Genomic DNA, 12,585 nt, shown 5'->3' on the forward strand with positions numbered 1-12,585 from the left:
AAATACTAGCAGGCAGTAATACTTTCAATATTTTCATAAGGTCTGGATAGGTGTAATCGCCCATGAGTAGCATATCTTTTATTTCACGGTGAAAACCTGCGGGATCTTTGTCATGGCTGGGCACTACTTTTTTCATTTCCAATAATTCTATTTTAGTTATGGGTGTGTACACAAACACGCGTCTAAGCGTACTATCAGCATTCTGAACTGGGTGCACTTCTCGTAACGGATTCTGTCTGTCTATGTAATACATTTTTCTTTCCATGGAGTGTGCTGAATCAGGGTGTGGACATAGGAAGGCACTATATCTGTGCCGATGTTCTAGAATTACTTTAATTAGATCGGTACCTAGACCTCTCCATTTGTTCATAAGTAGTTCCGCTAATATATCAGGCAGGGGACCTGGATCAGAGTGTTGGCTTCTATATAATAGGAGCAGGTGTTGTATCATGTATGTACCAGCTAAACGCTGTTCGCTTGGTGTCATGTTCAAGAATGTGTGTGCTAACGCATCATCACTATATTTCTCAGGGTTGTCAGCCCATTGTACTGCTGACCTAGCTAATTCTTGTTCGTCCATAGAATCGAGTACATGGTACCCCATTCGTTCTCGAAGTCTGTTATCAGTGGCTTGGAATAAGTGTTCAGGAGTTCTCGGATTACACATGGCTTCTTGAAAAATTCTTTTACTTTCTGGACGTACTGGACGCATTGAGTTATTAAAGGGTCTTCCTTTACCTACATACGCTATCATTTCTCTAACTGGTAACTGTGATTGTCCAGCTACTTCGTCTGGTGCGTCCTCCTCCCCTGAGGATTCAAGTTTGTCTGAATCTATTTCTGGTACTGGCTGTCTTCTTTCATGCATCTTTATTATTACATTTCTGATCCTTCGGTACATATTTTCTATACAAGCCTGTTTATCATGATTCCCATCTGCTATCTTCTGACCCCATCTATGGAGTGCTTTTATGTCGTCCGGGTTTGCGCCCGGCCTATCTGCTTCTCTTATTAGACAGTTTATAAGAAACCGTAATATCTTGCATTGAGTATCAACTTTCTGGTAGGCCAATGCCTCCTTAATACTTTCAGGCCCTGCCCCTGTTTGAACAAAATGATATATTTTATCTAGATGATCTACCATTCCAGGTAGGGTCAATAGAAAGTTTGTGACTCGTCGCAATCGTACTGATGCGAGCAACATTCTCTCGTCATTCTTTTGACCAGGTACTGGATCATATCGACAGTCTGCAAGACGTTCTCCATATATGTCAAAATCGGCTGCTCGAGGTGTACGTTGCTGTGCTAGTTCTCTATAAGTCCACCGATGTGTGGGTGGCGGGGTTTGGAAACCTGTCGCCCCTCCGGACGCGCCTCCTGAGGCGCTGGCTCCGAAGGGATTGTTTGGGTGTAAAGCAGGAGGAATAGGTGCGGGAAGAGGTGGAAGAACGGCCGGAAGGGTTGGGACGGGAGGAGGAGTAGCTTGTCGCGGAGGTGGGGGCTGACTATCTCGGGGTCGAGCGCCGCCAGTAGGAGGTGTGTGCGGCGGTACGGGGCCTATAGTATTAACATATTCGGGGGCTACATCGTCTAGATAGGAAGAAAGGAAAATGTCCTTTGCGGTTTTGTGATGCACTTTAGTCGGGAGCAATGGAGGAGGCAGATCTTTTGGTACTTCCGGGGTGGCCTTAGGTAAACCTTCGGCCAAGAGAGGATACATACCATTCATAAGGGTATTTCGTTGTCTATCTACTTGTTCTATTTTTACTCGGATACCTTCCTCAACTAATACGTTTTCTCGGGCCTTTTCTGAATCTTCTCTACTTTTCTCTTCTTTTCTGTGTGCTTTTTCTGTACGCCTATGCGATTCTTTGCACCATAATTCAATGGCATCTTTCTGTGACTGTCTGGCTTTCTTTTTCCATAATGCTTCTTCTACTCTCATGATGCAATCTGCATCCCATGTCCCAGCAGCGGGCCATCTCTGATTCTCTGCTAGATCCTTGGTGTAGTCCACCCATAAATCAAGATATAAAACGGCATCTAGGCCATGCTTATGGTACATAAAGTACCCTGGTGTGTCCCTAGGTGGAATGGGAACAGCTTCCTCGAGTATCCCTTTTCTAGTTCTTATCTGTCTTAATTTGGAGAATAACGGCATCTTAAAATCTGGCTACTTGATTCTTACTCAGATATGAACACAATAACACAATAACCACAATAATGAAAATCGAACAGTCACTCATACCACGACATTTTAAAAACACATTAAAACATTTAAAAACGAACGATAATGATTAGAATGAAACTAGCTAACTGCATGATACTAGATGTACTGCCAAACAGTACAGATACACCGCTAAACGGTGCAGACAGGATATACTGCTAAAACAGTACAGATACACTGCTAAACAGTGCAGACCAGGTCTGTGTACCCAAACCCGTCTTGACCGGCACAAATTAATGCGCACGTCTAGATGCGTCCCCAGCAATGGTACTCACCGGGAAGCACGGAAACGGAAGGCCTCGGAAACTCTGGACTGGACTGGACCGGACTGGATTCGACTCGTGACGCAGATACTTCGGAACTTCGGAACCTGGTGGGCCTCTGTATACCTCGGATCTTGCTCTCTCAGCTAGGCTCTGGTCGGGATCCTCCACACTCCTCACCGCCTCGTCTGGGTGTTGATCGCAGCCTCGGTCACCTCCGTTGGCCTGAGGGAGATACAGGAAATCCTGCGGGTACGCGTAGTTGTCCGTCCGGCTGTGGCAGGGGGCCAGGCCTGCAACGCACCTCCGGCGCGTAAGGTGGGGGAGGGGTCCCTGTTCGGGCGCCAATTATGTGGTAAATTTAAATTACCTATACTTAATTTATGCGGTAAAGTCAATAAGAATAACTCAGAAAAATAAGAGGCAAAATCCGTGATATTTGAGGTTTTTCAAAAAGGGGTTTTATTCCTTAAAAAGGAATTGGGTATTTGGCTCGAGCCAAAGGTGGCATACCATTCCGTCACCACGTAGGTTCGGGAAGGGACTGACAGACAATACTTTATTGACAATCATTCATATATATAGTCAATGCATTACAGTAAAGGCATATGCAGAAGGCGTAACAGCTGAGAGGAGAGATAAGAATACACATATGTAATAAAAAGGCGTTACAATAGGCGTGCATGAAGGCGTGAACTAGAAACGTCATTAACATGATGTCACAAGTAGGTGGATCCATAAGAGAATCCTGCAGTGTCAGCAGAAATACATGGCGGAGATGCGCGCGCAGGCAGCATGACGTGTGATTGACGTGTAACTGGAGGGTGAAGGGGACTTGACATTTAGCCCTACATGTGGAGACAGAAGTCTGGGATGTCAGATCAACCTAATCCCAAATCGTATCTAATATCTCATGTTTAAGGAACTGTATTATCTGGAGGGAAAGGTCTCTCGGACAGAGGCTATTCTATACTGAGCTGAGTGCGTGTATAAGCGTCTACGTGTCTGCATGAGATGCGAGGGGGCATGGGCCTACCATGGTAACAGGAGCTATGAATTACTTGCACGGAGACAGTGAGGCCGGGCCCTTTGCTCTGCAGCTGGAAGGATGTTTACTTGAACTACTAGACAGGAATGTATTTTCTAGGAGCGGAGCAGATAACTTTGAAGGCTGAATACAGTCTTGGCAGGCAACAGGCTGAGCCAAGCGCCGTTAGCCGCGCAGGGAGTAAGGCAGAGGTCACGGGTACAGATGAAGGCCCAGACTGAGGCATTCAGAGTCAGAAGGCAGGAAAAGGCTCGATGGCAGAATTCAGGGCCTACTTCACCAGAGCTGAAAAACGTGTAAAGTACACCACATAAAGACGTTGGCAAGGCATACTTAGGAACGGAATATTCGACCCATTCATGGTGGATCTGAAAGAGGACATGTGAACGTTGGACGCAAATGTATTTGCGTCTTCATAGCTGGAAGTGGAGGGAACATACATGTACTTGTAGCATGTACACGGAGTCGTTGGGGTCTAACATAGGGGACACAATTGATCATAAAACTTTATATTTCCTCACTGCACCTCACTTACCTCTTTTTGCACCCTTGTTCCCTGTTTCTGTACCTTTCCTGTCTGTTTAGAAACTTCTCTTGCCTCTTCTGACCCTTTAAGTTAGTGGTAGTTTTAATCTCCGTGGCCTATTATATTATATAACCTTACAGGAGAGGTCATGTCAATCAAAGGGGTACCCCCAACCCACAGTGTACCCTAGTGTATATAGGTGTTCTTACTGTATTCTAAGTGTCTATCAGCATAGCACTGGCTCCGGGCCTGGTTACTCAGAGTCAGTTACCACCAGTCCCAGTCAGTAAACAAATAGGGGCACAGGATGACTTTGCAACCAGGCCTTTTTCTGCACCTCTGTTGGTTCTTTCTGTATACCTCTGGCTCTTTCCTTCCCTTTTTTGTCTTTCTGGACATCTGTTGCCTCTTTCTGCCTTTCTCTGGCTTCTTTCTGTGTATTTCATCCTCTTTCCTCACATGTCCTTCCCTCTGAAGGCATAGTTAGAAGTTATCATTTAAACAACCTTAGAAATTCACTGAAAAAACCATAAGTTTCAGGGACGCTATAGTTAGAAATTAGCATTTAAAAAACTTTTGAAATTCACTGAAAAAATTCATAGGTTTCTGGGACGTTATATTTAGAAATGAGCATTAAAAAAATCTCTAAAATTCACAGAAAAAAACATAGGTTTCATGGCTGATATAGTTAGAAATTAGTATTTAAAAAACCTTTGGAATTCACTGAAAAAACAAAGGTTTCAGGGCTGTTATAGTTAGAAATTAGCATTTAGAAAACCTTTGAAATTCACTGAAAAAACCAAAGGTTTCAGGGATGTTATAGTAAGAAATTATTATTTAAAAAACCTTTGAAATTCACTTAAAAAACCATAGGTTTCAGGGACGTTATATTATATTAGGGTGTGAGGAGGTACGTCAGATTATTATGTGGATGATGTCATAAGTGATGTCATTTTAAATATCATCAGTGATGTTACTGACCATGAATGATGTAATATGTGACATCATCAGCAGTGCATTGCGGGGTCGCGAGTTATAGTTAGCTCAACTAACTATAGCGGACGAATATCTCAGGTTTTGTATGAGTGAAATGTCCAACTAACTACAACGTCCCGGAAACCTATGTTGTTTTTAATGAATTTCAAAGGTTTTCTAAATTATATCTAACAATAACGCCCCTGAAACCTATGATATTATCAATGAATTTCAAAGGTTTTTTACATGGTAATTTCTAACTATAACGTCTCTGAAACCTATAGTTTTTTCAGTGACTATATGTATGTGTTTATCTGTATATATGTATATGTATTTATATTTATATCTATATATAAATATATATACATATATTTTTACTTCTTAATAACTTCTTAATAAAAACGCTGGGCACTCCAGGTTTCATAATTCATTCCATTAATTTAAAAACATGCAATCCTCCAAACTGACAAAAGCTTTTTGGCTCCGTGGCCTTCCCAATGGACATTGACGAAGGCCACGAAGCCTAAGCACGTTTGTCAGTTTAGAGGATTGCATGTTAATAAACTAATTAAATGAATTATGAAGCCTGAAGTGCCCTGTGTTTTTGTAAAGGAGTAAAGGTGTTTGCGGGTTCGTCCTCATGAGCTGGTAGCACCCGCTGCGCATAGAGCTGCAAAGATTGACGGGGAATGGTTCACAAGATATATACATATATATGTATGTACGTATGTATATAATTATAAATATATATATATATATATGAGTGTGGCGTGTTTTGTTAACACAGGAGCGTTAATATATATATATATATATATATATATATATATATATATATATATATATATATATATATATATATATATATATATATATATATATTCAATGAAAAAACCATTGGTTTTAGGCCATATATAGTTAGGGATTTGCATTTAGAAAACCTTATTTTACTCGCATAAAACCATTGAAATTCCATATATAGTTAGAAGCGCTAACTATATATCGCGCACCCGCAATCCACTGCTGATGATGTCACATATTACATCATTCATGACATGGTTAGTGACATCACTGATGACATCACTGATGACATCTCAAATGACATCACTGATGACAACATCCAGTGACTGTATGTTTCTGTAAAGTTAAAATATGTCTTACATATTGAAGAATGAGTGGATGTATAAGTGTCTGGATGAAGGATTTACTAGGTGCATGACTAACTGATTGAGTGAGTGATTAAATGTGTCTCACTAAGTGCATGGGTTAGTGACTGGGTTTTAATTTGTGCATCATTATATCTGTTGTTCTACAAACTGCTGCATATGTTGATCAGTAGCTATATGAGTAACTGTATGGGTTATTCATTGGTTGTCCAAGTATTTGTATGGGAAACTGACTGTGTGTGTATGGGTGGCTGGGAGGTGTGTGACTCTGTACATAGATGTGTGAGTAGTTGATTCACTATATGTATAGATTCAAAAGTGCATGTGGAAACAGCTGTATGGGCGGTTGACTGTGCATGAGTGTATTAGTGAGTGAATGGATATCTCAGTGCTACATGTCAAATTAAGTACATATGTAAAACACAGTACATGTGAGAGTTGACATCTATAAATAACTGTGCATAAGAGCCAGTGAATGTGTGAGTGGCTGTATGGATCATTGTGAACATGTATCAGAGATTGTATAAGAGAGTAAAGTAAATATGTGTTAGCATATGTTTGAATAAGTAAGGTGTGTATAACTGTATAGTTGAGAAAATGGAGGTGTGATTGATTTTTGGCATAAATGACTAGGTGTGTGAGTAACTCCATGGATGAGTGACAGTCTGTGACTGTCTGTTTACACTGATTGTATCTAAGGTTATATTAGAGTCTGAAGAGGTTCATGATATTATCACATGAATGATATCATCAGTGATGTGATCAGTCATGTCAAATGAGATGTTATCAGCGATGTCATCAGTGATGTCATTTGAGATGTCATCAGTGATGTCATCAGTGATGTCACTAACCATGTCATGAATGATGTAATATGTGACATCATCAGCAGAGGATTGCGGGTGCGCGATATATAGTTAGCGCTTCTAACTATATATGGAATTTCAATGGTTTTGTGCGAGTAAAATAAGGTTTTCTAAATGCAAATCCCTAACTATATATGGCCTAAAACCAATGGTTTTTTCATTGAATTTTCAAGGTTTTGTAAATGCAAATTCCTAACTATATATCGACTATAACCTATGGTTTTTTCTGTGAATTTCAATTGTTTTTTAATAGCAAATATCAAAAGCTGTCAAATGTCAAGTACGTGATAGGTAAAAACGTTTTCGTGTTTATGCACGCTGATGTGCTTTGAACGCTGCCCCCCCCCCCACTCCCCTCTTTTCTCTTAGTAGTACTCTCTCTTTGCAGATAGTGAACGGTAGTTAACGCAAACCTTTACCCCTGTTGTAATCCGTCGTACCTGCTTGTCTCTCCATTTGATTGATTATTATCCAAGCATTTACTGTTTTACAATTGGTTCTCTTTGGATCATTCTCTATTTACAAACAAGCACAAAGTCGCAATACTCTGTTTAGTCTTTGCAGATAGTGAAAAATCGTGTAAAAAAATAAAAGTAATCGAGCAAAATCAGTAGACCACTAATTCGATCTCTTTTTGACCTCGGTAAAATACAAACATTAGGAACAACCCTTCATGAGAAATACGAAAATAGTGAAATGAACTGAGCTCCACACCATGAGGGCTGCAAGACAGCTCGACTCCGCCACCCACACCGCCCAAAATAACGACAAACCCTATGCAAATATTATAAATATACACAACACACCAGCAAAGAAACAGAGTAAAACATTTTATTAAATAACTATTTACATAACTATTTTATACTTTTTATTGCCCGATCCGGCTAGCTCAATCGATCGAGCATGAAACTCATGCACTGATAGCAAGCGTTGAGAGTTTGTAGAACGATGGCTTCAGATTTTCCACATACGGTGTAGTGGCGCGAACTGGCAGGGGGCGTTTGGATTCTACCCCTTCCCCAAATAAGATTTTCATACGTGAATGTTCGTTCATGCTTTTTGTCCCTGAGTTGCTTCCATGTCACTGCCTTACACAAATGGCATAAGTCCTGGTTGTTGAGTGCCATACTTCACAGTTCTAAGCAGCTCTTGTAACACTGTTTAAACCTTATTTGCACCTGCTGCAGCTTCACTATTCAAAGTAAGTGGGGTCCATTTGTGGACCTGACTGCATTGGAAAACAATGTGATACGGTGCCTCCCTAAACCGCTTGACGGAGGCCCCCGAGGGGCGGTGAGATGGCGCGGACTGAGAGGGGGCGCTTGGCTCCTGCCCCCTCCCCAAGTCGTGTTGCCCTGGTGAGGCCTGAGATTGCCCCCGACATAGGCGGCCGGCTCCCGGGGTCCGGCGGAATTTTTTCCCTTTTGAAGAATCTTCCATTCTGGACCTTGTCCCACAATCCGTTTGACCTGAAGACACGCTGTCATGGGGCGCCCCTTTACCGTTTTAGTTGCCATTCCGCCCGCTTTTGGTACTCTGTGCCTCTTCCGCCATTCAGCCGTTTACCGCCCGCTCTTGCGACTACAACGTCTCGCTCACCATGTAGTTGAGTTGCTCCCTCTCTTAAGATTTAACCGAACTTTTTCGACTGCTGAAAGCGGTTGTATTCCGACCGCTGGTTGGTGGAGACATTTTGACTATATTCTGGACCTGCATTGTCACGTAATGCGTCATATGACGCGCCGCGTTAGCGCACCCGGAAGTGCTCCGGTGCGCAAGGCGCAGCTTCCCGGAAACGATCCAGAGCGCGCCGCGCAGCGCGTAACGTAAGCATAACAGGTCATGTGACTTGTTAATAAAACTTTTCATTGGTTCATTTTACTTTTCTTTTCCTAATGATGTAAGACTAGGTCATGTGACCTAAAAATAACACTTTTCATTGGATTAAAACATTTTTTTTCCCAAACAATGAAAGCCCCACCTTGTTTCTGGATGTTTCAGACTGAAGCTGGCGTCACCATGAGAGCACCACCATCTCGTAGCTCCGTCGTGGCCATTCCGCAAGCAATCATGGCAGCCGCTCCCCACCGGAAGCCTGCGGGAGTCGACGGCCCCCAAGACTTTTGTACAATCTTCAAGGCTGAGGGGACGCTTTCGAGAATGGAACCCAAGCCCTGGCAGACAAGCGTCCGAGTTCCAAGGTGTCCCAGGGCCATTTTACTGGACCAGGCCCAAATCCGAAGAGCCGGCCGCCATTTTAAGAGTCCTGTGGAAGCCGCCTATCGCTGCACCGCAAGAGTGGGAGCAACTCAACTACATGGTGAGCGAGACGCTGTAGCCGTAAGAGCGGGCGCTAAACAGCTGAATGGCGGAAAAGGCACAGTGTAGCAAAAGCGGGCGGAATGGCGACTGAAACGATAAAGGGGCGCCCCACTACAGCAGACAAGCCTCCGCCATGTGCTTCAAAACTGCATATGTATCTCGTGATATCAAGGTTGGGCAACCAGTACACAACAAGCAGTTACGAGTCCCATTTACACCGGCGCCATTTTAGGCGCGGCCGGGCAGGTCCAGGATCTACTGAAACATAACAAATGAGGCTGACGTCTCTGAAGCAGTTGAGGAACAGCAGGACATAGCAAATAAACATGAACTCTCTAAAGCTGTTAACTCACTGCAGGACAAAACAAGTAAACCTGAAACCTCTGGAATAATTGTCGCTCAAAAGAACAACACACAAAACTCTGTAGAGCCTGAAGAAAAAAAAACAGAAGGGCACTGTAGTTTCAGACACACTTAACACTAATGACTAAACAAAGATATCGTCTGTTTATGAAGCAGTTATCATCTTCACAGAATTGACAAAGAAGTGTGCAGACACCAATGCTATTAAGAAACACAAGGAAATCCTAACGCATCAGCATTCTCGGAAGAGGTTGACACAGATAACATCTTAAGGAACAAAGAAAGACCTGTTCACTCTTGACACCCCAGGTGCTGTGTATGTTGCACTATAGTGCTGCATCGAGAAAACGGACAACCCTATTGATGTGGATTTTTCATTATTGATTATTGTAAAGAAATGGCGACTCCCCCCTTTAGCAGATTAGCTAAATGTTTGCGTAATTTAGGCATTAAAGTTATATTATTGTTGTTGTTGTTGTTATCGTTATAGTTCTGGTTAATTTAAAAAAATGGTTAAATATATTTACAGTTTTTGTTGCGTTCGTTATATTTAAAAGTTAATAAAGTTTTAAAATCTAACTTTGTTGGAGTGCTATATATGTTTAAAAAATCGGGTGAATGGGGCCTTGAATCGGGTTATTGTCATGTGTGGGCTTTGCAAGTGTACTGCTACAATATCGGACATTTCAAACTCAAATGCACGTTCTTTTTCTTACCTTTCCGAAGCATGGAGCGCAATAGCAGGCAGAGAAAGGGTGATGCACGTGTTGAACACTGCCTGGCCTGGCAAGTTGCTGGCAGTGCCCCCCCCGCCCGCTCCTGAAAGAGGGCACACACACACCGCCGCCCCGAGTACTTCACAAATCTTTAAAAGACCATGCGCTTGTTCATGAGGCTTAAATGGTTTATCACCCCTTCTAGAACCCCTGCATCGACCCTCTGACGTTTCCTGGAAGAATTAGCACGTAACACAATACCAAGCCCTGTCAGCTGAAACCCCCGAGAAATCATGGGGCATATTATGAAGGGGGTTTATTTCCGCTTTTTTGGCTTTAAAAGCCAAAAAAAAAAGAGATAAAATTATCTCCCTATTACCAAGCTGTCGCTAACACCAGTTAGTGACAGCTAAAAGGAGATAGCGACCATCTTGGGCCCCGCTTTGCATATCAGTGATATTTATCACTAATGACATGCAAAGTGGGCGTGCCAAGATTTCAGCGACTGGAAACAGTCCCTAACCATCGCTATCTCCTATTACCAACTTTTGGAAATATTCGCGCTAAGCGCGAATATCTCCAAAACCTAACACCTGCCCTGAGCAGTTTTAGCCATGTTATCCAATGGGAAGTGGATAACATGGCTAAGAGCATTTGCTGGATAATGCATGAATGTCGCTGACTTTTCAACGATATTCATGCATTGCGGCTGTTTTGTATCGCATTTGCGATAAACCTTGCTAATAGCAAGGTTTATGTGCGATAAAATTCGCCGATGTGCGGCGATAATTTTTGTCTCTAAACAAGTTAGAGACGGAAATTATCGCTAGTTGTTGGTAATATGCCCCCGGGTTTTTCCTTGCAGGAATCGGGAAGCAAAAGACTAGCACTGAAATCAGTAGTCTCACGCCTGAATCGGGAGGGTTGGCATGTCTGGATACTCTACAGCTGGGGCCATAAACTACATCCGCAGGGCTAGGTGATAGCCTGGGTCCAGCCTAGACAATCGGACACAGAGGAAGAGGAGTGTCAGAGGGTGCGGTAGTGAATAGGGTGAAAGGGAGGTGTCGGGCGGGCACAGGGTGTGATTCTCAGAGAAGAGCAGCGCAGATGGGGGGAAGTATATGGCCCATGCATGAGAGAGAGAGCGGGGGTGACCAGTGCGTGGGGGAGATGCTTGCGAGGGTGGGGAGCCGTGCTGAGAATCGACGGCGTGCAGAGAGTGGGTCTGGTCAAGGCATCTAAAATGGCTGCCGTGCACGACAAAATTGTGGCATTGGACAAAAACGCAAGATGGCGCAGATAATGTTTATCAATAAGGATTCATTTATAACAAAATATTTACTCGCAGTGACAAAATGGTGGTCAACACTTCCTGATTTCCATCGAATCGAACGTTAACAAGCGTCACGCAGCAAAAAAAAAAAAAAAAACGCACACGCACAGAGCAGTTTTTAGCCATGTTATCCAATGGAAGGTGGATTACATGGCTAAGAGCATTTGCTGGATAATGCATGAATATCGCTGACTTTTCAGCGATATTCATGCATTGTGGACGATGTGCGGCGATAATTTTTGTCTCTAAACAATTAAAACGAAGCACAAAATGGCGAATTCCCGTTTCGCTACCAGTTTGCGGCCCAGTTTGCAGCCCGTGAAGCGCTTCTACCGTGAAAAATCATTTTTTTTTTATTTTCCCCACCGTACCCTTTAATAACCCCAACAACATTCCTAGGGGGTCAAGAGGGGTATACCTTGCCCTCTTTCAATAAATTCCCCCTTCGTTTTTCACCTCTTCTTCTCTCTCGATCCTACCGATAGATAAGATGGCGGCCGCTCCGGACTGTTTAGAATGTTGACAGACACCGGAGAGCCAATCAGCTTTCTGCGCGCAAAGTTCCTTTTCGCGAAAAGTAAGCGGACCGGAGCGCAGCCCGGAGCGCTGTTACAGATATATATCTTGTTTTGAACGTTAATTATTCAAAAACTACTGGAGCACATATATTGAGACCTAGCAAAGGCACATCGGGCTAACAGTCCCTACAATTTTGCCAAGTTTCGTGCAAATCCATTCAGCCGTTCGAGCTAAAAGTGAGGCCAAAGGCCCTATGGAAATTAA

Source organism: Lissotriton vulgaris, chromosome 1_1 (genome assembly GCF_964263255.1).
Source record: "Lissotriton vulgaris chromosome 1_1, aLisVul1.2, whole genome shotgun sequence".
Classification (NCBI taxonomy): Eukaryota; Metazoa; Chordata; class Amphibia; order Caudata; family Salamandridae; genus Lissotriton; species Lissotriton vulgaris.